A 22,507-nucleotide genomic window follows, 5' to 3' on the forward strand; every position below is an offset into this window, starting at 1 on the left:
GTCTTTTGCTTTCCCTTTCCATTATATCTGTAGCCAATAGCTTAGTTAAGCTTTGAATATCCATAGAGAATTAGTCTTCCCTGACTCTTTCATTCTTACGTGATCGAGACGTTTAGTGTCACCTCTTTGTGGAATAGCAATGACTATACAATTCACCAGTTAGAGATTGATATTTAGGTTCAGTATTTAAAAAAAGCAGTTCATGTTCCTGGTTTCAGATATTATCACCTAACAGGCCAATCCAGATCTGTATCTTCCTTTCATTAAAATAAAGTATATTATAAATTACTCTGTATAATTTTGTGAGAGTCTGTTGGCATAACATTATGCATCTAAGTCCATTTAAATAATAAAATAAAATTTAGTATGGAAAGACTTTTTTCTCTTACGTGCAATGTAGCAAAACCAAAATCTCTCACACAGATGCTAATTGGATGAATGACAGAATTACAAATCCCAGTTCTTTAGCAGTTGTGGGTGAAATCTCATATTTTAAGTGTGGGAATATATTGCTGGCTTTCATAATAATTAAGGAGTCATAATTTTTCAGCAGCTGTAGCAATGCACAGTATAACCATAAAGTGATAAAGCGATTTAGCTTAGACTTTTCAAAGATGGTATTAACACATGCCCTCCCCTTAGACACTGCTTACTACCATTTGAATCTGCTAGCCAGTTTATATGTATTAGAAGACAATCCTTGGAAGGAATGCAAATGAGCCTCATTAACTCCAGGAGACTGATGCTCTGGGCTGGGTGTTTAAGTGTCACAGAAACATTAAGAGCAAGGTTGTTTATTATTGTTAATTAGGTGAGGAGTTGCAGCAAATCGCTGTTGATGGAGTTATCTCTAAACAGGATTGAAATGAACCACATTCTATACCCTTTGCTTTGTATTAACAGTGAGACAGTCTTCCAGAGTCACAACTTTCTGCTTTATTACAAGAACTGCTGCAGATGGTTTAAAATTATATTCAAGCACTTACAGTCTTTTGTTTTTCCAAACACTACTTTGAGCTGCAGGTTTCTTAGTGAGACTATGGAAAGATAGATGGTGTATAGGCACAAGTTGATTAGAATATCACTGAAGAACAATCTTATTTTCACTTTACATACTATTTTCTATATAAAACCTTTGAAGTATAACCTCGTTCACCCATGTGACAAAATTCTGGTCATCTTTTCTTTGTTAAGTTCTACTTTTTCCATGTTTTAGAGAAGGGAAATGAAAGCTGAGAGGTCAGTACTGATTCAAGGTATAAGCTTTTGAAAAAATAGTTTCCACTTGCTGTGTAGAAACCAGCTGTGTGTCTGTACCTATATTCTTCAAGATTCTGCCAATATTGGACACTCCCTAGGCTGGAACAGCAAGAATTTTCTTTGTAGCTTTAAGAAATTTTGGCTATGGCCTGGTTAGTATCTTCATGCAGGCATCACAACTGAGAGTAGCAAATTCATCTTTTCTAGCTCTCACTGCCACAGTTGCAGACATCTTAATAATTTAAAAGAGGAACTGCCTAGACTGAATGCAGATGATGGAAGTAAGAAGAATGGAATGAAACAAGTAATTGAGAAGAGGTGCCAGATACTGGGAACCAGAGAGTACAGCTACCTGGGCTGCGAAAACGATGGAAAACAGCAAATGGCTGAGTACCTTAGAAGAATTTGTGACCAGACAGGAAGCCGAAGGGAAGGCTGGGAAAGAAAAATGAGACTTGGAGTTGATGGAGGGATAGGAGCCAGACATGATGATAGAAAAAGTGAGAGTTATTGAGCAAAGAGAGCAGGACAGTTTGTTTAATACTGATGAGTTGGAAATGACAGGACACTGATCTGATTTTACCTTAAGGCAGTGTATAGGGTTTTAAATCATACTTTAGGTCATAGAGGACCTAACTTGAAGTTCCAAGCTTCCTATATCTAAATGGTCTTTCAAATTCTGCACTAAAGCAAGTTCTGAAGTTCAAACTTGCTCTACACTGACACTGGATGTACAGACACACCTGAACAGCAAATGAGACCTGGGATGTAAGGCAGAAGACATCTCAAGTTGAAAGGGACCTGTAAGGATCATCGAGTCCAACTCACTGCTCCTCACAGGACTACCTAAAACTAAGTCATATGACTAAGAGTATCATCCAGGTGCTACTTGAACTCTGACAGGCTTGGTGCCGTGACCACTTCCCTAGGGAGCCTGTTCCAGTGACCGACCACCCTCCCATTGAAGAGCCTTTTCCTAATGTCCGATCTGAACTACTCCTAATGCAGCTTCATTCCATTTCCTTGTGTCCTATCACTGGTCAACGGAGAGAGGAGATCAGTACCTCCTCCTCTGCTGCCCACCTTGAGGAAGTTGTAGACTTGTCACCTGCAACCTTAAATAGTGGACTACAACACACATGTTGTGCTACATTCTACAAATGTGCCATCAGATGTTATTTTTACCACAGAACACTGGCTATGTTCATTGAACATAACTGGTCAGAATTGGGTAAAAAAATGCAGTTGTTTGTAAGAATTATGGTCATTTGTTGTAGGACTAGGAGCATATGGAGTAAAAGGAGCATGATTAAGAGAATGGAAGATCTCTGAATCAGTACCTTCCTTTAGAAACAGGATCCTTCTGTGCCTTTAACAGAGTAATTCAATGTGACTAGCAGCTAGTAGCTAGTAACTTTTCTCAGATAGTCACTAAGCATACATTCTTTATTTTCTGGGAATTTGTCTTGAGATTCCAGCACCTGATTTGCAGAAAGACCGAGCACCCAGAGCATCAGGTAAAATCATATTTTGAACGTGTAAAATACAATGTAATGCTAGGCAATTATAAAAAAAAAAAAAAGAAAAGAAGAGACTCAGTTGTTTTAAATTGTTTTGGAATTATAATAGATAATAGTGATTACCAATAGATGATAATACATAAAAAGATTTTTTTTAACCTCAGTTTCTACGTGCCTCCATTTCTCACTTTATAATAAAGAGTTGTTGTGCAAATAAATTTATGAAAGTTATTGAAGCATTCACTTATTATAGGGATGAGCACTATGGAAAAGTCTGGGAAGAAAGTAAGTATACTGTTTTCCAAGCACAGTTTGAATAGTATGCAGTAATAGTATAGTTTGAATAGTATGCAGTCCCAGATATGGGACCATAGAACAAGTGGAATAAAGCATAATATTGAATAGGTGCTGACTAAATAAGTGGCTTAGTCAGCCACTAAATAAAGAAGAGGTCCTGTGGAAAAATAGAATGGGATCATATAATTAAATGCTGTACCATAATGGATCCTCACCAGCATGTGAATTACATTTCACTGGCAACATTAAATCTAGCATTTGCAAACATTTGAGTGCCTGACTCTGCTGACTATTATTTTTTATGTAAGATTTTTGATATGTAATTAGTATATAGAATATGTTTATGGTCAGCGACCAGCAGTTAAGAAGTATGGCAATTCAAGTTCTAGAAAATCATATATTCATATACAGGGGTGACATATTGTCAACAAAATGTGAATTGAGTGATGAGAGATGCTGGAAATTTAAAGTAAATTTTCACTAAATACTAATTTCTGAACTTAAGTTTTGCACTGGCAGGACTTGCTCAAACATTTCCCACAGACTCCGTGAAACTGGTAAATATAGGAAGAAAGGAGTTAAAGGCACTTTTTAAAATGACACCTAGTCTCCTAAGTCACATCAGCATTTTTGATATCTTCGCAAGCTCCTTGGCCAAACTATGAAATACTGATGATTTTTATTTTATGTAAGAACAGAGGAAATCATGTGGGAAAGTCTCACCATCATAGCTGGAAGTGCCAATAGGGGGTCACTGCTAAATTTGTCCTGCTATTACTATTTTCCCTCTCAGAATTGAATGATGCAAGGCATAAATTTGATCTATTGTGCTTGAAATCCAAGAATAAAAGTAGTCCAGTGAAATACTTTAGCCTCAGGTATATGTTTTTTAGCATTTTGCTTTTCTGTTTCGAAAGTAAGAGATCAGTTCCAGTGATTCAATTTCAATATGGGAGTAATTCTTACAGATCAGCAATTGCAATCTACGAAAAGTAAGCAAGAAAAATGGAGCTGCAACTTCAAGGGCTGCAATATGTGATTAGCAGACAAATTCAGCCCTGTGTAAGAAGAAGTACACACAGGTACCAGCCATGGGGGAGCACTAGATTAAAGGATGTGACTCAGGTCACAGAATCATTTGTGCATGGGTAGGTATGCTCTGTAGAAGGAAGCATTTCTTTATTCTCCAAATACAGGAATGGTGCAGGCATCCTTTCCAATGCACTGGGATGGACTCTGAGGCAGGAAACAGACCCCACTCCCACTTTGTTTTCAAAGCCCTTCAGCGTGACTTGCTCAGTTACTTTTTGTTAGAACTGAGCAAAGGGAGGAGAGATCTATATGCATTCAACCTTCCCTTATATTTTCAGAAAATGAACATGATCTGAAATTTCCGGTGTCTTCATTTTTAACTTGATCAGACTTGGACTGGAGTCCCGGAATACATAGAATTCTAAATCAAGGTTAGAGGTTGCATTGTGTCTCCTGGCATGTAGAATTTGTCTTCACAAAAACTGGGGCATTGATTGAAAGAGGGAAACCAAAAAGAATTGAATTTTGAAGCACTATCCTTCCTTATTTAATTTTCATAATTCAGAATTTTAATTCTAAAATATTATAGTTGTATAAATGTTACAGAGACATTCCTAATCACTGAGACAAAAAAGCAGAACCTCTTATGAAGAAGGATCTGCTCAAAAAGGAGAACAGCACTTTTACCAAGCCCAAAGGCAGAGCAAAGTTGTTGGCATCACATTTGGGATATAGAGCAGAGTAAATTCTCCCTCTGCAAAAGAATTCCTCCTTTTTTTTTTTTTAATGCTCTTGGGGGGACTGGTAGAAGGTAAAGTTTTGTTATGGTTTATTAGATAGACTCTTGTGTTCTGTTAAGTATAAGGTTCTGTTCCATTTGGCCAGTAGTTAGAGATGTGCTACAGTCTGTTATTTTTATCGTTCTTAGGAAATTTGATCATCTAAGATTAAGTCTTTTTCTTTGTAGTTTATATATCTAGACCATCCAATTTACATTAACATGTTTGGTTATATGACCTTAAAATTTATATGTTTCATATCCTCTTGCTCAGTGAAACTGAAATTCAGACAAAGACAGCAAAAGGTCAACAAAATGGGGGAAAAAAAAAAAAAAGACGACCCAGGTCATTTTGAAAATGATCCCTGGGAAATTGGTTGTTACAAGGACTACTTGGTCCTTAAATAACACGAAAATAAAACTGAAAAAAAGAGCAGTTAATACTGCCAAATGAGTATCTAGATTCAGTTAAATGGTAATTAATGAATCATACCAAATAATTTATTACAACAATAGAATATTTGAAAAGTGCTGGCACCTGATGGACAAGGAATAGCACTGAAAAAATCAGTCATCTTGGAAACAAATGATTCATTGTCAATCAGAATGGAAGCTGTTTTGCTTGAAAAGATTTAATATAAAGGATAGGTTTAGTCTGTGTTAAGATTTCAGTTATCGTCTATCATTTCAATAAAATATAGATTAAAACACTAATAATTTTTCTCAACAACATCGACAGGCAAAGACTGAATAGTTTGACATTTAATCCCTGAACTTCTGTATATCTTTAGGGTATGAATGCTACCTGGCTTTACTTTTTTAATCAAAGCACTGGATGAAGCTAGTAATGGTGAAAAAGTTGAATGACTAAAACATCAGCAACTGTGAAGTAATAAAGTGCATCTCCCAAAGCCTGTAGTTGTAAGATCAAATAGAACCAGAGTAGTAACCAGTGTTCCAGGAGCAGTGGGACCAAGCAAGATAGAAAGGCACCAAGCATGAATCAGGCACCAGAAAAAGAGAAGGGCTAATAATTTGTGATTTAGAATCATCTTATTTTCTTTGCCACTGGAAAATAAGAACACTGTTACTCTTTGTTTTAAAGGTGAAATTTCAATGAGCAGGGAACAGTAGAATGCTTCAGTGGCTCTCTTTACTTCAGTTTGTCCCATTTCCCTTTAAACAAACTCATTTTATTATTGTTGCAGACTCCAGGCTTGCTTGATCATTAAGTACTTCTTTTATCATGTCCAGAGGAATACATTTCTGACAAGATACAGAAGCGTCATATCTTCCTCTTGGCAGTTGACAAATAAGTATAGGCTTCAAACATGAACTTTCTGCCAAACAACTATCTGAATTATCCTCCACAGTTAGGGTTAAGTGCTTCTGATAATAACAAATAGTAAAGATGTGTAAAGATCCATATAAAATTTAATCCAGCATCACAAAAAAAGGAGCACAAAATAACCATTTATGATTCTAGTCCATATAGACTGATAGCTGTATTTATGCAAACTAGCACATACACATGGCTTTCTGCAGAGCTCTCAGCTCTGACCATGCAAACATTGTCAACTTTGCACAAGGTCATTTTGGTTCACGAATCTTTTCAGGGTAAGGAATTTCAGTGATTAATCGTTCCAGAAATGTACAGTGTCCTTCACTAGAAAGAGCACAACATACCTCTGGACACGGTAAAAATATAAATAGTAGATAATGCCAAATGAATATTGAAAGAATTGGAGCTAGTTTTAGTCTTGAATGCTAAATTCTGATCTTTTTTTACCTTCTGCTTTCAGAAACTAACTGACTGAGCTATTGAGGTTGTATCACTATTGCCATGGCTATTGATGTGACCAAACATTCACCAGTAGGATAATAATTGGGCATTTAATATAAATGAAGGACTTTAACATTCAGTGGTTGATCTGGCTCAGAGAGCACCTTTATCTCACGCTGCTTTGCAAATGTATGCTCCATTAATATATCCCAGGTGGCTCCTTAAAATGAAATGAGGAAGAAGAAAAACTGAAATCCTACGATGTTGATGTTACAAAATCAGAAGAGATGGTAGAATTAAGTCCCATGACCTTTCTGATGGTGCTGGATGGTACTTAATATCACATACAGTTTGTTATAGTTCTTATTTAAACAAAGCCACTAGCTAGCAAGCAACAGAATTACAGAATTGCAAGTATGAAAAAGGAAAATGTTGTTTATCTGCTTTGACTAGAACAGTTTGTTCTTTTCTCAGAAATTTTATGTTCTATTTATTAAGCTTGCAATTTAACATATACCTGTCAAGCGCTTACACATAACATATAAAAACACAATATGAAACACTGCACGCTACAAATGTTAGCAAAAAATGGTTTAGTGCTTCCAAGGCAAGGTCACTTGACCTAGACTTTTAGTTACTTCACTCAGGAAAGAGCCTAAGAAAATAGATGGGCTTCAGATTAGTTCTCAACAGCTGAGAGTCACAGATTCTGTCATTTCAAAGGGAGAAGTGGATTGTATTGTACTGTGCTTTCTGTCAACAACACGTACAAAAAAAAGACGTACAAATTTAGGAACTGTACTTAAAAGCCCTGTATTTAATCACAGACATTACAACATCTGCTTAGAAAGCGAAAAGGTTGATTAGAAAAATCCTTCCAAATGAAAGGATAGATTATAAATCCAAAACAATATGTTGATCACACTGTGAACAGAAATTGAGGTTAGTAAATAATGTTAGTTAAATAGAAATTACAGTAAATGAACAGTTATGCAAAGATCTATAAATCTCTGGGCTTCTTCATAGCTCATATATGAAAGTAAACTTTGTCACTTTTTTTGTCTATCATTCCAAACAAATCTGGAGATACTGTGAATTGTCATTTCTTATTTCCATCACTCATCATGTCTTAACTGTAAATTTTTCCTTTCCTTTTCGAAGCGTCTACCATAGGAGAAATTTCTTTTGATCATCTTTCTGTTCTGCTATGAATTTTGAAGGCTTCCATTAGATCATGTCAAAGTTGCTTTATTTCCTAGGTGAATTTATGTAATAGGCAGAAAACTATATGAATTCCGATGTAAAATAAAGATACTAAACTAATCCTTTAGGAACCCTCAAGGAAAACAAAAAAGTGGCAAGTGTTACGCTTCTGTCTGATCACCTTAAACTGTAGAAGTGTCATCTTTGTATTCAGTAAAAAAAGCAAAATTTTCTGTATAAAAATAAGAAAAAAATCACATTGAAAATTCTTTGCTACTAATCTGTCAAGTGTCTACTGTACATATGGATTCTACTGAGCAAGACCCAATGCTGTCGATTTTAACTACAGCAACTTGTCATATTCCTCCCTTAAGCAAAATAATGGGAAGAAAGGAGTAATTTTTTAATGCAAAACTGTTTGTCCGGGTTGTATCTAGGCTGGTGGAGTGTGATACCTCTTACTGTTCAGGTCAGTTTGCTGGTAACATCAGTGATGTAGCAGAATGTAATGGTTTTGTTTGTATGCATGGCTGTGACCTGAAGCTATGCACAATGTCAGTTTCCCATCCCAATCCTTGGCTGCATCCCTGCTACCATCATTTATTCCAAGGGATAATCTTATCTTCTGAGCTTCAGCATTGGTGTAAAAAACAAAACAAAACAAAAAAAAACCCACCAAAAACTAAAATGCAAACCAAGCGTGCAGCACCCATCATAGAAACAGTGTTAGCTGGGGAATGATGGCTTGTCACAGTAGACAGAAACATCTCTCTTGCATGTATGGCATTCTCTCCAAACAGGTGTGCACATCATATGATTTATTTCTGTGGATGTGACAGACTGACATTAATAAACTATGAGCTTCTCTTCTTATCATAACCCTTGCTTGAATGCCGTCTTCTGAACTGTTACCCCTTGTGCCAGTGTATCTTTCCAGTGTGATGAATTGTTTTTATTTTGGTGAAGGCAGGATAATGTTGATCATCACATGAAAGCTTGGAATGGTGTCTTTAGAGACCTCTTAATTATGACAAAATTTTTGCAAGGAGTGGAATAAACTGTCAAGGTAAATCATTAATCCTTACACCTTTTTTCTTGCTCAGCATAATATTCTGGTAGTTGCTGAAACTTCCGTGTAGTTAAGTTTGACAGAATATGAACAAAATGCTTCCTTTCCAGTTGAGACATGATTCCCTTTCCCCAGAAAACAGGCATTTGGCATTCAGATGTGCCTTGCATTTAGATCTCAGAACAATACCTGCAAAGGCTGTATTAACCTGGAATAGGTGTAATCCACAGCTTTTGAAACACTTTGGCTGAGTGAATATCCTCTTGTAATCCGCATAGCACACAACTTTCCCCACATAACTGCCTCAGCTAATGCCCTGTTCTGGGGTCAAGACTGTTGAAAATGTAAGCATTAGCTAATTGAATTGCTGACTCATTGGATGGCTCATCATAAGCTATAAAAATGCTCTTGCATTATTCTTATGTCTCATAGGTCTAGTCAGTGTCAGTCATGTTAATGATGGTTTTTTTGCTTTCACTTAGCCTGTATACTGTCTGAATAATTTCCTGGTTTACTGGTTTAATACTTCTCTTCTTCTTTTCTTTTTCTTCCTGAATTAGTCCTAAATCTGAGTAGTTGGGATATTTCATAGATGATGTGTTTCAAGACTGATAGTGGAACCAACTTTAATCTTATATCTCCTAGGAAGCTGCCTCTGTACATAAAATACTACTTTTTATTCTATTTATTAGATTGTATATCTTAGGAGATTCAGCAGGAACTAGAACAAGGATTACAAATTACGTTGCAAGCTAGTTACTAAACAAGACCAAGACAAATCAGTTGTATTTTTTTGTTCATATTTTCCAATACTGAATTTTTTGCATTCCCGCTGTATATATGCAGATATAGTCTGGATAGGAAATAATTAACTTTCTATTCCAAGGAAAACACTTGTGGTCAGTTTAAATTGTTGTATACATTGTTTTATAAACTAGTGTGGCATTTAGGCTTAACCTGACGACATTTCTCCTCCCTGGTTTTTTCAGTAACACCTGTTGCCGATCTTGCAGTCGTATGGGAGACTGCTCCCATGGAAACACCCTCTGCACTGTATGGTGGCTGCCTTTGATTTAATGCATTTTTCATAAAAGAATTTTTTTCCTCATTTTTCTGATGCATCTGTCATGTCTCTGGATATTCCGGTAGTATGTATATTCTCCCACCCTTGTTCACAAATACTGGGTCTGTTACACATTTGCACGCTGATTTGTGTAATGCCCTCAGGGTTGTTGATGTGACTTCGCTATCAGTTCAAGTCACAGATACTAAGTCTCTACTTGATCTTATGTAGTATACACTGTGCAGCTCATCCAGGTCTGTCTGAAGTACCTATAGATTCACCACTGCGTGGATCTACAGCAAGTTAATTGCATTTGCACTTTAGTTAAATGCAGCATTTGAGAGATGGGTAAGGAAACAGTGGTTATAAACTTCAGGACTTAAAGTGGGACAAAAAAAAGATAAAAAGTAGCTTTTCAAATGCCAAATTATTGAGGGACCCAAGAGTTTTCTAGGGGACTCTCATTCACTGAAGGCTCTGATTTTGTTTACATCTGGAGGAAAAGGAAGCTGGGTCACATAAGGGGGGCACCCAGGCTCAGAGTAATTAAATGTGGTTTTTTACTCCTGGTCCACTTTTTTCTCAGTGAAGTCAAATAGAGAAGGTGGGTGAAAATCCAAGGAGTCTAAATGGATGCCGGTTACACTATGAATATGGTTAGTGAGTTATACCACTTTTAACAGCATATGGGGTTTTGGGGATAGCAAAACAGACCTTGATGTCAACAAAGCTTTCTGAAACAATTGGCTTTTTTAAGACCGCACCGGGTTAAAAGAACCCAAACAAATAAACAACAAACCGAAACCCACAACGTTTTTAAAAAAGCAATCATGGTATTCACAAACTAAAGAAACAGTAATACCATTACTGAGGTCCCTAATTTTTCTTCAAGTATACCGTATAAAAGTATACACATACAAACCAAGCAGAAATACCGTAGAATCATGGAATGGTTTGGGTTGGAAGGGACCTTTAAAGTTCATCTAGTCCAATGCCCCTGCCACGTATTGAAATTGTGATTTGAATTGTGAAGTAAGGGTCATAAATTGGAAAATACCAGAATAAAGTTTGCTCATGCAGCCAGCTTTACCTGCCTGTGAAAAAGCTGGCAGTTACTAATTAACATTCAGTAGAAGCTTAGAATTCCCATTTAGCTAATTTAACAATACTAAAGACTGAATCATTTTTTCAAAACAGCTGATTAGCACTGGTAGAGTGCTTTTAAAGGCAGGTAAGTCATGAGGATGTACTTTCCTACACATATCAGCACTTTCACCCATGGATTTGTGACCCGTTTCTTAGACTTTTGTTGTATGCAGCGTGGACTTTGTAGGGATTTATCACATACACATTAAATGCCTGAGCAATCTTTACCCTTGTAACCAGCAGTTCTTGTTCTCACCCTCATTCCTACTGGAGATTTCATATAAAATACAGCAGCTTATCCTCTCACATTCTCTCTCTTTCTCTGTTATTTAGGTAACAGTATCTTTCTCACTATCTGAATCCTTTTGCTTTTTGGAGTTCTAGTTAAACGCCTATATGTGAGTGAAGGCAATCTATTAAGAGTGTTAAGGGAATTGTTATCTTTGGTCACTGAAAGTGTAACAGGAGTACAGAATATAAGAACATAGGATTGTAAGGGCAAGCATGCTGATTACAGGCTGCTTACCATTGTAGTTCTTTTGGTAAAACATTGCATGACTACTATGGCTACATGCTCTGCAGTGGTCATATTGCACCTAGCCACAACAATTTGTCCAAATTATGCTCGTGCTCTTTACTGGCTTTTCTGGATGCCCACACAATGGAAATAGGATCACTTTCATCCCACACAGCTATTCTAGCCTTATGATGCTCATGAAAGTAGAGGTTCTAACAGTGAAAAGGTGGTTTACTATTTATTAATGATATGTACAAAGGAGATCCAAGCACCCTGAAACTAGAAGGTCACAGATCCAGACACAGTCATTGCAGCTGGTTTTTGTCTCTCAAATCAAACAGAAGCAGAACTTCAGATCCAGCATTTCTGAATAATATAAATCTTTCTTTGGGGCAGGACTGAGTTATAGACTGCTGGATAACCTTTGCCTACCTAATGATGACAAAGTTATAATTAAGGTTACATTAGTAACAGGAGACATCTGACTTTGAACGGCTGACCAGTGTTAAGTAACAACACAACTTTGAGCTAATTTCTCTGACCTGATCTGAATCCTTGCACCGGCATGCGGGTAATGAGTAGTGCAGCAGTGAAGCCCCCAGCTGGAAGGAACTCAGCAGAAGAGGCTCTGACACAGCTGTCACTGGAGCATTCTGCATAGGAATCTCCAAGCTGCATGTGCCCTGCTGTGTCTACCCCCCCACAGCAAATAGCGTCTTGGGAACCGTTACTAGTCAAGCCCTGGCCAAGTGCTTTTGGACTTGTTTGGACTGGGAACAAATGGAGCCACCCTCAGAAGGCAGAAAGTCGTAACAGAGTCCTTGACAGCTCCTTGCTTCATGCTTCAGTACAAACACTCTTGTCTCTTGACTTTAAAATAAACTGACAAGAGATGATCTGCTTAAAGTGCCACACATTTCTGCCAGCAGTAGTAGTGTGTCACTAGTCAAGTGCTTTTCTTCTGGCTATTTCTCATTGCTGAAAATCTGCAGGGGGAGTAATTAGAAAAAAAATTGTCAACAGAAATGATGTTTAAGGCCCATGCTAATAGCTCACTCTTCCCATCTGCTTAAGAAAACCATCCCTCCAGTAAATTCATTTTTAATTTGAAGAGGAAGCTTGGTTCAGTCACACCACAGTCATTTTTAATTATGTTACTGAGACTGTGTTGGGTTTTTCTCGCGCCTTCTGAGCTGCTGCTCCATTTCCTCACTAGTGCTGACTCTCCTGCACTCTTCATTAGGAAGACAGGACCTCAAAACACAATACACTAAGCAGACCTGCTACCTTTTTTTTTAATGTGGGGTGGCTTTTTTTCTAAAAATAAACTCATCCACTTCCCTCGTTTCCCAACTGTCACACAGAGACACTTTTAGCATCTGTTGGTATTAGGAAGCTATAAATAGGGATATCTGGGGAACAAACCAGGGAAAGAGTTTTTTCCCCTTCTCCTTTGAAATAAATAGGTATTAAAGCATATTTGAAGGAAGAGAGTAAAGGAAGGAATGGTGAATATGTATGTGTACATTTTCTTCTAAATAAAGATAGCAAGTAATCAGTTGGAGATACATTGCTACTGTACTTTAAAAAAAAAAAGGTGATTCCTACCAAACTCCAGCAGTCTCAACAGATATTTGGATCCCACCAAGCATTTTGCATGGGTATTTATTGGAAAAAAACATGCACAAACTAAGAAATTTTAAGTGTGCTTCTGCCTACCTTCAGCTTCAACATTCTCTATGCATTAGACAGTTGTACATGGACAGCATATTTGCACTATGTTTTTGTTGATTAAATGGTCAACAGTAGCATTCATACAGCTAGCTCTCTCCTATTACAGTCCAAAGAGTATTCTCCACCACAATGACAACCTCCTCTGCAATAAAGTCTGCTTCATGAGAAGTTATCTCATTAGCGTGATTGATGATCTTTATGTGTAACAGGATATTTCCACTGCTGTACTATGGGAAATGCAATAGAAGACAATCAAAGGCATCTGGATTAAAGGGATTAGCAGGGACAAGGAGCGAATCGAGATCTCAGATTCAGTGATTCCTTTCAATTTGTCATACAGAATCACAGAATGGTAAGAGTTGGAAGGGACCTTGGAGGTCCAACCCCCCCACCAAAGCAGGTTCACCTAGAGGAGGCTGGACAGGAACGCATCCAAGAGGGTTTTGAATATCTCCAGAGAAGGAGATTCCACAACCTGTCTGGGCAGCCTGTTCCAGTGCTCTGTAACCCTCAAAGTAAAGAAGTTTTTCCTTATGTTCAGGTGGAATTTCCTGTGCTCCAGATTGTGCCCGTTGCCCCTTGTCCTGTCACTGGGCACCACTGAAAAGAGTCTGGCTCTTTCCTCTTGGCACCCGTCCTTTAGATATTTATAAGCATTGATGAGATCCATTCTCAGTCTTCTTCCGGGTAAACAGACCCACGTCCCTCAGCCTTTCCTCATAAGAGAGGTGCTTCATATGCTCCGTCATTTCTTGCCTGTCTGTTGCTGTTTCCCAGATATTAGCTTGTACTGCTTTGCCAATGACTGCAAAAATGCAGAACTTTGTAGAGTGGTAGTTAAGATCTTCACAAGAGAGAGGACACTAGCTTTGAATATCAGCCACTGCACAACTAAGGATATTCTTAGTGCCATGATCAGCCGCATCTGTCCAACAGGAGGATGCAGCAATGAAAGGAGGAGGACACTGAGTAGCCATTCGGTATTAACTTGTCTTCCTTGGTGCAGTAATTTTTATCAGTTTAGTTAGTAGGGAGAGTTGCAGGCTGGAGGTATCACATAACCTTGTAAACTGTGCGCTACTTTCTCCCCCTTCATTATCACTCTCTGTCTCCGCTGGTTGAATGACAAGGAAATGGTCATCTTGCTCAGTTTTCTAAAAAATTGTCTATAGATGCCCACTCTGAAGAAAGACTCTTTATTAGACCTTAGTTTGGATCCTGGAAAACAATTTACTTTAATTTCAAGAATTCTTAAACTGAGACAAAACATTAAAGAGAGGTACAATTGAAAGACTGAAAGGCATTATAATTCTGGGACAAGACTCCAGACTGTTGAACAGTCCTTTGTGCAGTGAACAATTTTATCCAGGAGAAAAAGAAAGGCAATCTCACCTAGGGTTCACCAGAAGAACACAGATTTTCAAAAGAAGAGTCATAAGCAACACATGGTCAGAGCTTCTTTAAGCTACTGATTGTAAGAGAACTGATTTCGTTATCTTAAGCCTCTACCTTATTAAAACTTGGTTGTAATATTTTCTTTATATTTTGCATTGTGTTTCAGGAAATATCTTGTGACTATGGTTATGAATATGGAATTAATATTTCATGATATATTATGGAGTATTACAATTTTTAATAAAACTTGAAGCTTATTTATGCAAGGGAAGTGTGTTTTCATATTGTGGGATGTGTGTTCCTCTGGAAGTTTTTAATAAAATATAACTAAAAACATACCGATCACATTTCAACAAAACTAGTACCTTATATAAAAGTGCAAATAAGATCTCCTTACTGTAGATAGCTTTGCAGAAGTGAAGGTAGGTGAAACAACAAGATGAGAAGAGCACACTACCCAAGATTTTAAAAATATATTTATTACCTAGAAGCATAGGTGCTCACACCTTTGCCTTTGTAGTTTAAAGTCGTGCATACTATGTAACTCTGTCCTGGCATCTTCTGTGTTGGACCCCAACTTTGGTCTGTGCATTCAGAGCTGCTGTTCTCTTTATCTTACACTGTGGTCTGTGGAGGAAGCAGATTGTGAACCACTGGGATTGATAGGCAAAGTTATGAGATTTTGGTGCAGGAAATAACCTCCAGATTGTGACAAGATTCTGCCTCATCAGCTCCTGTGTCAGGATGAGGCCCTGCTTACTCTGCTTCTTAAATGCTGTATCATAGAATCGTCATAGAATCACAGAATGGTTTAGGTTGGAAGGGACCTTAAAGATCATCTAGTTCCACCCCCCCTGCCATGGGCAGGGACACCTCCCACTAGACCAGGTTACTCAAAGCCTCATCCAGCCTGGCCTTGAACCCTTCCAGGGATGGGGCAGCCACAGCTCCCCATGACAAACTGTTCCAATGTCTCACCACTCTCACAGCAAAGAATTTCTTCCTAATATCTCATCTAAATCTACCCTCTTCCAGTTTGAAGCCATTACACCTTGTCCTTTCACTAGACTACCTTGTAAAAAATCCCTCTCCAGCTTTCTTGTAGGGCCCCTATAGGTATTGGAAAGCTGCTCTAAGGTCTCCACAGAGCCTTCTCTTCTCCAGGCTGAACAACCCCAACTCTCTCAGCCTGTCTTCACAGCCCTCTGATCATCTTCATGGCCCTTCTCTGGACCCACTCCAATGGGTCCACATCCTTCTCGTGCTGAGGACTCCAAAGCTGGACCCAGTACTCCAGGTGGGGTCTCAAGAGAGCAGAGTAGAGGGGCAGAATCACCTCCCTTGACCTGCTGGCCATACTTCTTTTGATGCAGCCTGGGATATAGTTGGCTTTCTGGGCTGCAAGCGTGCATTGCTGGCTCATCTTGACCTCCTCATCCACCAACACCCCCAAGTCCTTCTTTTCAGGGCTGCTCTCAATCCATTCTCTGCCCAGCCTGTATTTGTGCTTGGGATTGCTGCGACCCAGGTGTAGGACCTTTCACTTGGCCTTGTTGAACTTAATGAAGTTGGTATGGGCCCACCTCTGAAGCCTGTCCAGATCCCTCTGGATGGCAATCTGTATAATCCCTGTCCTTCTTAGTCTGGCAGGAGTTCTCCAAACAAGGCCCCCATTCCTGTCTGACTACTCAAAGTGATTGATAAAGACCCTCTCCTCACAGACTATGCTTGGTTCAAAGCCCATGGGATAACAGAAAAGCAACAAACTAATTTTTTTTTCTTAGTTCCTATGATATCAAACACAAAATATTTTCCCTGGTTTGGAGATACTAGTCTACCCAGACTTCCCACTATTAGAAGACCATGGAGGATGTTACTTCTATGATGGCTGGCCTGTTTTTTTATTGTGATTGCTGATTAAGAGGGTCTGACAGTTTGAAAATTGCAGGGCTAGACAGTTGCTAGATTTTCTGGATAAAAACTGAGGAACAAGACGGAAGGGTATGAACTACCAGAGCAGAATACGATAATGATATAAAGGTTATTGGAACATGACAGAAAAGCAATTGTGGTGATAAAGCATGCATTGAAGAGGATGTGCTGCTTTGGAAACAGAGAAACGGAAGTTAAAGCAGTTAAAGCAGGTTAACACATATATTTATAGATGGACTATTAAGAGTTAGGAAGGAAAGCACAATAAAATCGAGCTGGCTAAAATAAAAAGCATCAAATTATTTTTTTGGGGAGGCATAGTAAAAACTTTTCTGCTAGAATAATACTGTGAGTCTGATACAAATTGCTGTGTCAAATTTGGAAATTAGAGATTTCTTTAAAGCTGTAGAAGCATAAATACTAACAGGAGTTGATTTGTGAGAAACAGACTGGAGAAGTAGTTCTGCTGCCAGTGGTAGAGCCTAGATACTCCTCAGTGTCCCAGGCGGTAAGATTTGTGTTGGGTTTTTTTTATCAAATAGCGACGGAACTAAAAAATTATGACGTTAGTTCAGACAGGCTAGTATACGAGACAAGTACGTGGGAGAAGACTAGGTCACAGAAAATAGTTATGGCTTGATTCAGTTTAAACTGAAGTTGATTTAATGTGAGCCAAATCAAACTAAAGGTAGATTTGAATAAATCTGTGAGTAAAGTTCCACATTTAAAAAGAGTGAACTCAGAAATACTTAAGGAAATAGCTAGTAAAGTCAACTGTATTGGGGAGCTGTATATGGAAAGGTTTGAAATGCTAAATATTTCAGGAAACTGTGTGTGACCAGTATGAAAGAGCTCTAGACTAGGTGTATGAATAACCTCAAAATCGTATTACTAGCTAGCCAAGACTGGACTAAAGAACATATTAGCTGTGTTTCACACAATTTGCCTGAGCTACAAGCTGAACTGAAACAAACGTCCTTCTCAAAATGGGATTATATACCGCCCTTAATACAAGTCTCTCTGGTATCATTTCTACAGGTGCGTTAAGACTTGTAAATATCAAATGCTACACAGTTACAAAAGGCATCACTGGTAATAATCTAATGCTAACAGCCCTATTAAAAGTTCAAGCCCTATGGCTAGTGTTGTCAAGTTTTGCAGGAGTTTAGATGTTTAGTGTCCATTTAGGTAACTAGCTATTAATAAATATAAATGCTGGCATACCCAAGTCATAAAAATTGTCAGTCAGGAAAAATATAAAAATGCAGAGTCAATACAATATAATTTTACAATAAAATATAATTTTACTGGATCATAATTCACAGAAATTCTTGTTATACAGCACTGTGAGGAAGCAGTATAGCATCAGAATATCTAATTTCTGTTTTTAATATTGTTATGGACCTAGTCTCTGGCTGCTGGCATAATTTATCACTTTGTTGCACCTTAATTTTCCCTTTCTGGGTGGTAGATGTGATGCTATGATCCTTCACATAGGATCTGAAGAAACTAACAAAATAATGTAATGGTGAGAACTAGAACATCATGCTTTGAATGAAACAGAGTTCTTTGTAACTTAAGAAAAAACTGAGTTTCCCATCTTTGGTATATGTTAAACATTGCACGTGAAAATGTTCATGCCCTGTAAAAATGATGGAGGTTTTTGGATTGTGTAAGAGGATGAGTTGTCCAGAGTTAGACAAGTAGAATGAAATGATGAAACTTCTAGCAGTGTGGCTTCAGCTTTTCCTCCATTAGCAAGACTAGTACCAAAGCTCTGCAACAAATTATAGTATCCATATTCAGAAAGCATGGATAAAGTGAAGAGTAAAAATAGACAGAAGAATGAATGCCTATAGTCTGGAGAAGCTGTTTATAAGGGAAGCCTAAAGGCTGTTTTCCTTAGTAAACAACCTATTAAGATGTAACTTTCTAGTGTATACATGTGTGTCTGTGCATGATCAAAACACACAGAATATGTCTGCCAATTCCACCTTTATGGTTTTATCTTTTAATGATTTTTAAAATTATTTAATCTGTCAGGCACTGCAGAGCAGTTATTACATGAGACAAGTTCTTTTAATCTTTATTCCTGTAGTAGAAAAACATAAAACAATATACAGTAACTGAAATTGGAAATTCAACTTACACATATTGGAAATGTAGAACAATTTTGTTTTAATTTTTTTCATAATCAGGGCAACTATCCATCGGAAATCTTAAGATATAAGGAACACTGAATGATTATTGAATAGCTGTAACAGACGTACTGTTTGGGGGAAATTTGGGGCCTTGAAGCAGGAACCTCTGTGGCCACTGTGATGCAGAAAGTTATGTTAAATTATTTCAATAGTCCTTCGCATCTGTGATTCTGTATATGTGGACCATGACAGCTGGCACAAAAGACTCTGTGGATCCCTCAGGGAAGTTGAACCATTTTGCAATACTGCTTTCTGGGATCTTTCACAAAGGAAAAGCAGAGGTGTAGGGGAATACTTCTGTCTGTTCTTTCCTGTGAGGCTCTGTGGGTATGACAATAGTTGCTGCTATTCTGGGGCAAAATTCCTTCCTTTTTTTATATGAGAAAGACGATTTCCTCTATAAAAAAGGTCCTTTTAAACACTTAGAATAGAACCACAAAGACCCACTGGTGTGCAAATGAGGAGTAAAGAAATAATATAGGAAAGATAATGCTAAGAAGAAATGGTAGGGGTGAGAACTCCAGGTTTAGGTAAGGACTCCAAAGAGAGGGTGTGGGGAAAAAAAAAGACTGTAACAAAAGATGGAGAAGCCCTTAAACTTGCTATGACACAAGGAGCAACTGCATATATGTCTGATAATTGGCTCAGGATAGCTTTTTTATAGAATCTGAAAACTGACAATGATTAAAATCAGTAGGGTTCTAATTGCCCATTTAAAAAATTTTACCAATACAGTAAATGAACTCTTGAATGCCTCAAGTTGCCTTTTTTTTCTTTTTCTTTCCTCTGTTTCAGGGTTATAAAAATAGCTGATCAAAAACAGAACTGATGGATTTGGCTCTTAGATATGTTCTTTGCTGTTGTAACTATAACCAGCTGCTTGACTAAAATTGACACTGATTTATTAATTTACCAGATCAGAGGAAGGTCAGTAATAACTTGTCCTCTTCCTCCTCAGTATTATCTTCAAGTTTACAGTCAGGTCTCGCAGAGATTTTTCCATACATTAGCTATACATTATGGTCTTGGTAAGAAATACATTTGAGTCTCCTAGAGATTTTTCACTGATTACTGTTGGATCAGGCTGAGCTGGACTTTGCAGAGATGTCATTTGGCATCTGTCCATACCACAAGTCATACTGTGCTGTATTCTTTGAAATTATTGTAAATGTTTCTTGAGCACAGGAATGTCGAAATCCACAAAATCTATCAAAGAAAGAGCATTCTTGGAAATGTTTTGCAGATGGAAATACTAGAAACATTTTACAAATTAAATATTCTGTATTTGTCAATTCTACAAAAAGAATGCATAAAGCCCCTCCTTGTATTGGAATATTAACACTTTCCCAGTATTTAAAAACTCAGCCATGAAATTGCCTAACTGCAGCTAAACACATTTTTATCACATGTTGAAAAACAAAATTCCAAAAAGAAAGTGTATAGCAAATCAGTTACCTGCTAAAATGTGTAGGTATTTCCTATTAGTTGTTGATGTTACATGCCAGGATGTGCTAGAAATGCTGTCATGGAATGCAGATGTGCATTTCCATAACATGAGCAGACATACACCTGCTACCTGATAACAGAAACATACATTTTGATCTCATTATGAATTTGTCATTCCCTAGCAAGTAATGGGGAAATGGCTCTATAAGCCTTGGGAAAAAATGTGGCAAGTAGCTCAGCTCCCAGAACAATTGATTTGCTCCATGATTTCCTCTTGAACCATAAAAGATGGTCTCAGAAAAAAAAGATAGCATCTTGGCCAAGACAGGTTGAATTGCTGCAAAGTATATTTGTTTCAGAAGCCCCAGGTTTGGGCAGTCCTCTACTTAGAAAGATCCAGGAACATTCATACTATATTGAACGTAATGATTGCTATGTATGTGGAGCTGAATATATGCAACTAAAGCAACTTGTGGCAAATGTCTAGCGAATATAAGTTCTTCCCAGAAACTCAGTCTATGTTGATGTCTCCTTCTGATGACTGATGCACCAATAAGAATCAGTACTTCTGAGAAGAATCCCCAGAAAATGTTCACCTCACATTTATGCCACTGTTCATGTCCATACCACTGTCATTGGAGCAGACTTGACAAATTATGAAAACGAGGCAATGAAATGTGTCTCTTCAGAGGCAACCTCAGTTAACTTCCATTTCATTCTCATGCACAGTTATTACTGTTGTAACGAGCATTTCAGAGATCGTCAAGACTCTTTGGATGTAATAACACTTCTTTACTCTTTGTCAAAGGAAGCACTGATGCCCACAAATGAGAATCTGTGGCATAATATGCTTTATACTGTCAACCTTTGATGACGAAACTGAAGCATTGCAGTTTTTATTTTTGCAGAAATAACATTTATCCTTTTTGAATCTCTCTATGGACCACTATATGGTCTGACTAGACGTTTGGACAACAGATCTTGTCTGTTAATGTTGTTGCGTTTGAGTTCCTGATTGTATTGACAGCAATCATCTTTCTAATCATGAAAACCAACATTTAGATTAATTGCTGTAATAAGACTTTTCTTAGTGTGCAGTGATTCTCATTCAGGGGCTAAGGCCTTTTCTTAAACAATTATAAATTTGGCTCAAGAAAAAGATGGTGCTGAACTCCAAAGACAAGACAATTATGTAACTCGTCATTGAGAATATCACCAGTTACAATGCTCAATGATGCAGAGCAACTGAGCAATATAAGCAGTGATGTCCTTATCAGATTGTAAGTTTCACCTGTGAAATTGAAATCTCTAGACAGTGATGGATAGGGCAGACATGAAATGCACCTTTGGCAAGGCTATGACTTCATGGCCTTTACTTATAGTACCTGATTTGCCTATCGTATTAGCAATTATCTTGCTCACAGAGTAAGCAGAGAACAGCCTGTTCAGGAGTTTTTCTCTTGTTTGCTTTAAGATAATATGATAGTCTTTCTGAATAAGAATCTCTAATGCAGGTTGACTAACATCAGGCTATCCCAGGACTGTGATCTTAGATAGCAAGCAAGCAGGCACATTAATTTAGATTCTGCGATGGCAATCCTTTTATCTCAAGTAGGTAAAGTCACATTCAAGATCATTCTCTACTGCTCCTAGGATTGGCTCCAGAAGTTCTACTGCTGCTTGTCATCAGTAGCATGTAAACCTTGTCACCAGAAATTTGAGGGCATATTTATGAAGCACAGTTACTGGGGTCTTGAGAACACTAACAGGGCCTTAATGGCCCTGACAGCCTCATTTGGGGCTTTCACCTCACCTGCCACCAGTTGGCCCAGGAGCCGCATTTTAGTTTAACTCTGGCCTTCAGTCCCAGTCTGAGCTATGTCACAGGAGTGTCTGTCCTCTGCTTAGCCACAGTCATGCTTGTGCCTGGGCATAGACCATGTTGATCTGGACCCTGATGTGCAGACTGACTTTGTGGCTTGACCTTGGACCTGCCTCATCTCTATGGACCTGCCTGTTGATCACTGGACTGTGTCTGACCCGGGTTATGATTGTTTGACCTGATCCTGACCCTGACCAGCAGATTGACTTCCTGGCTTGACCTCGGACCTGCTCATCACCACATACTTGC

Source organism: Rissa tridactyla, chromosome 2 (assembly GCF_028500815.1).
Source record: "Rissa tridactyla isolate bRisTri1 chromosome 2, bRisTri1.patW.cur.20221130, whole genome shotgun sequence".
In the NCBI taxonomy this organism is placed as follows: Eukaryota; Metazoa; Chordata; class Aves; order Charadriiformes; family Laridae; genus Rissa; species Rissa tridactyla.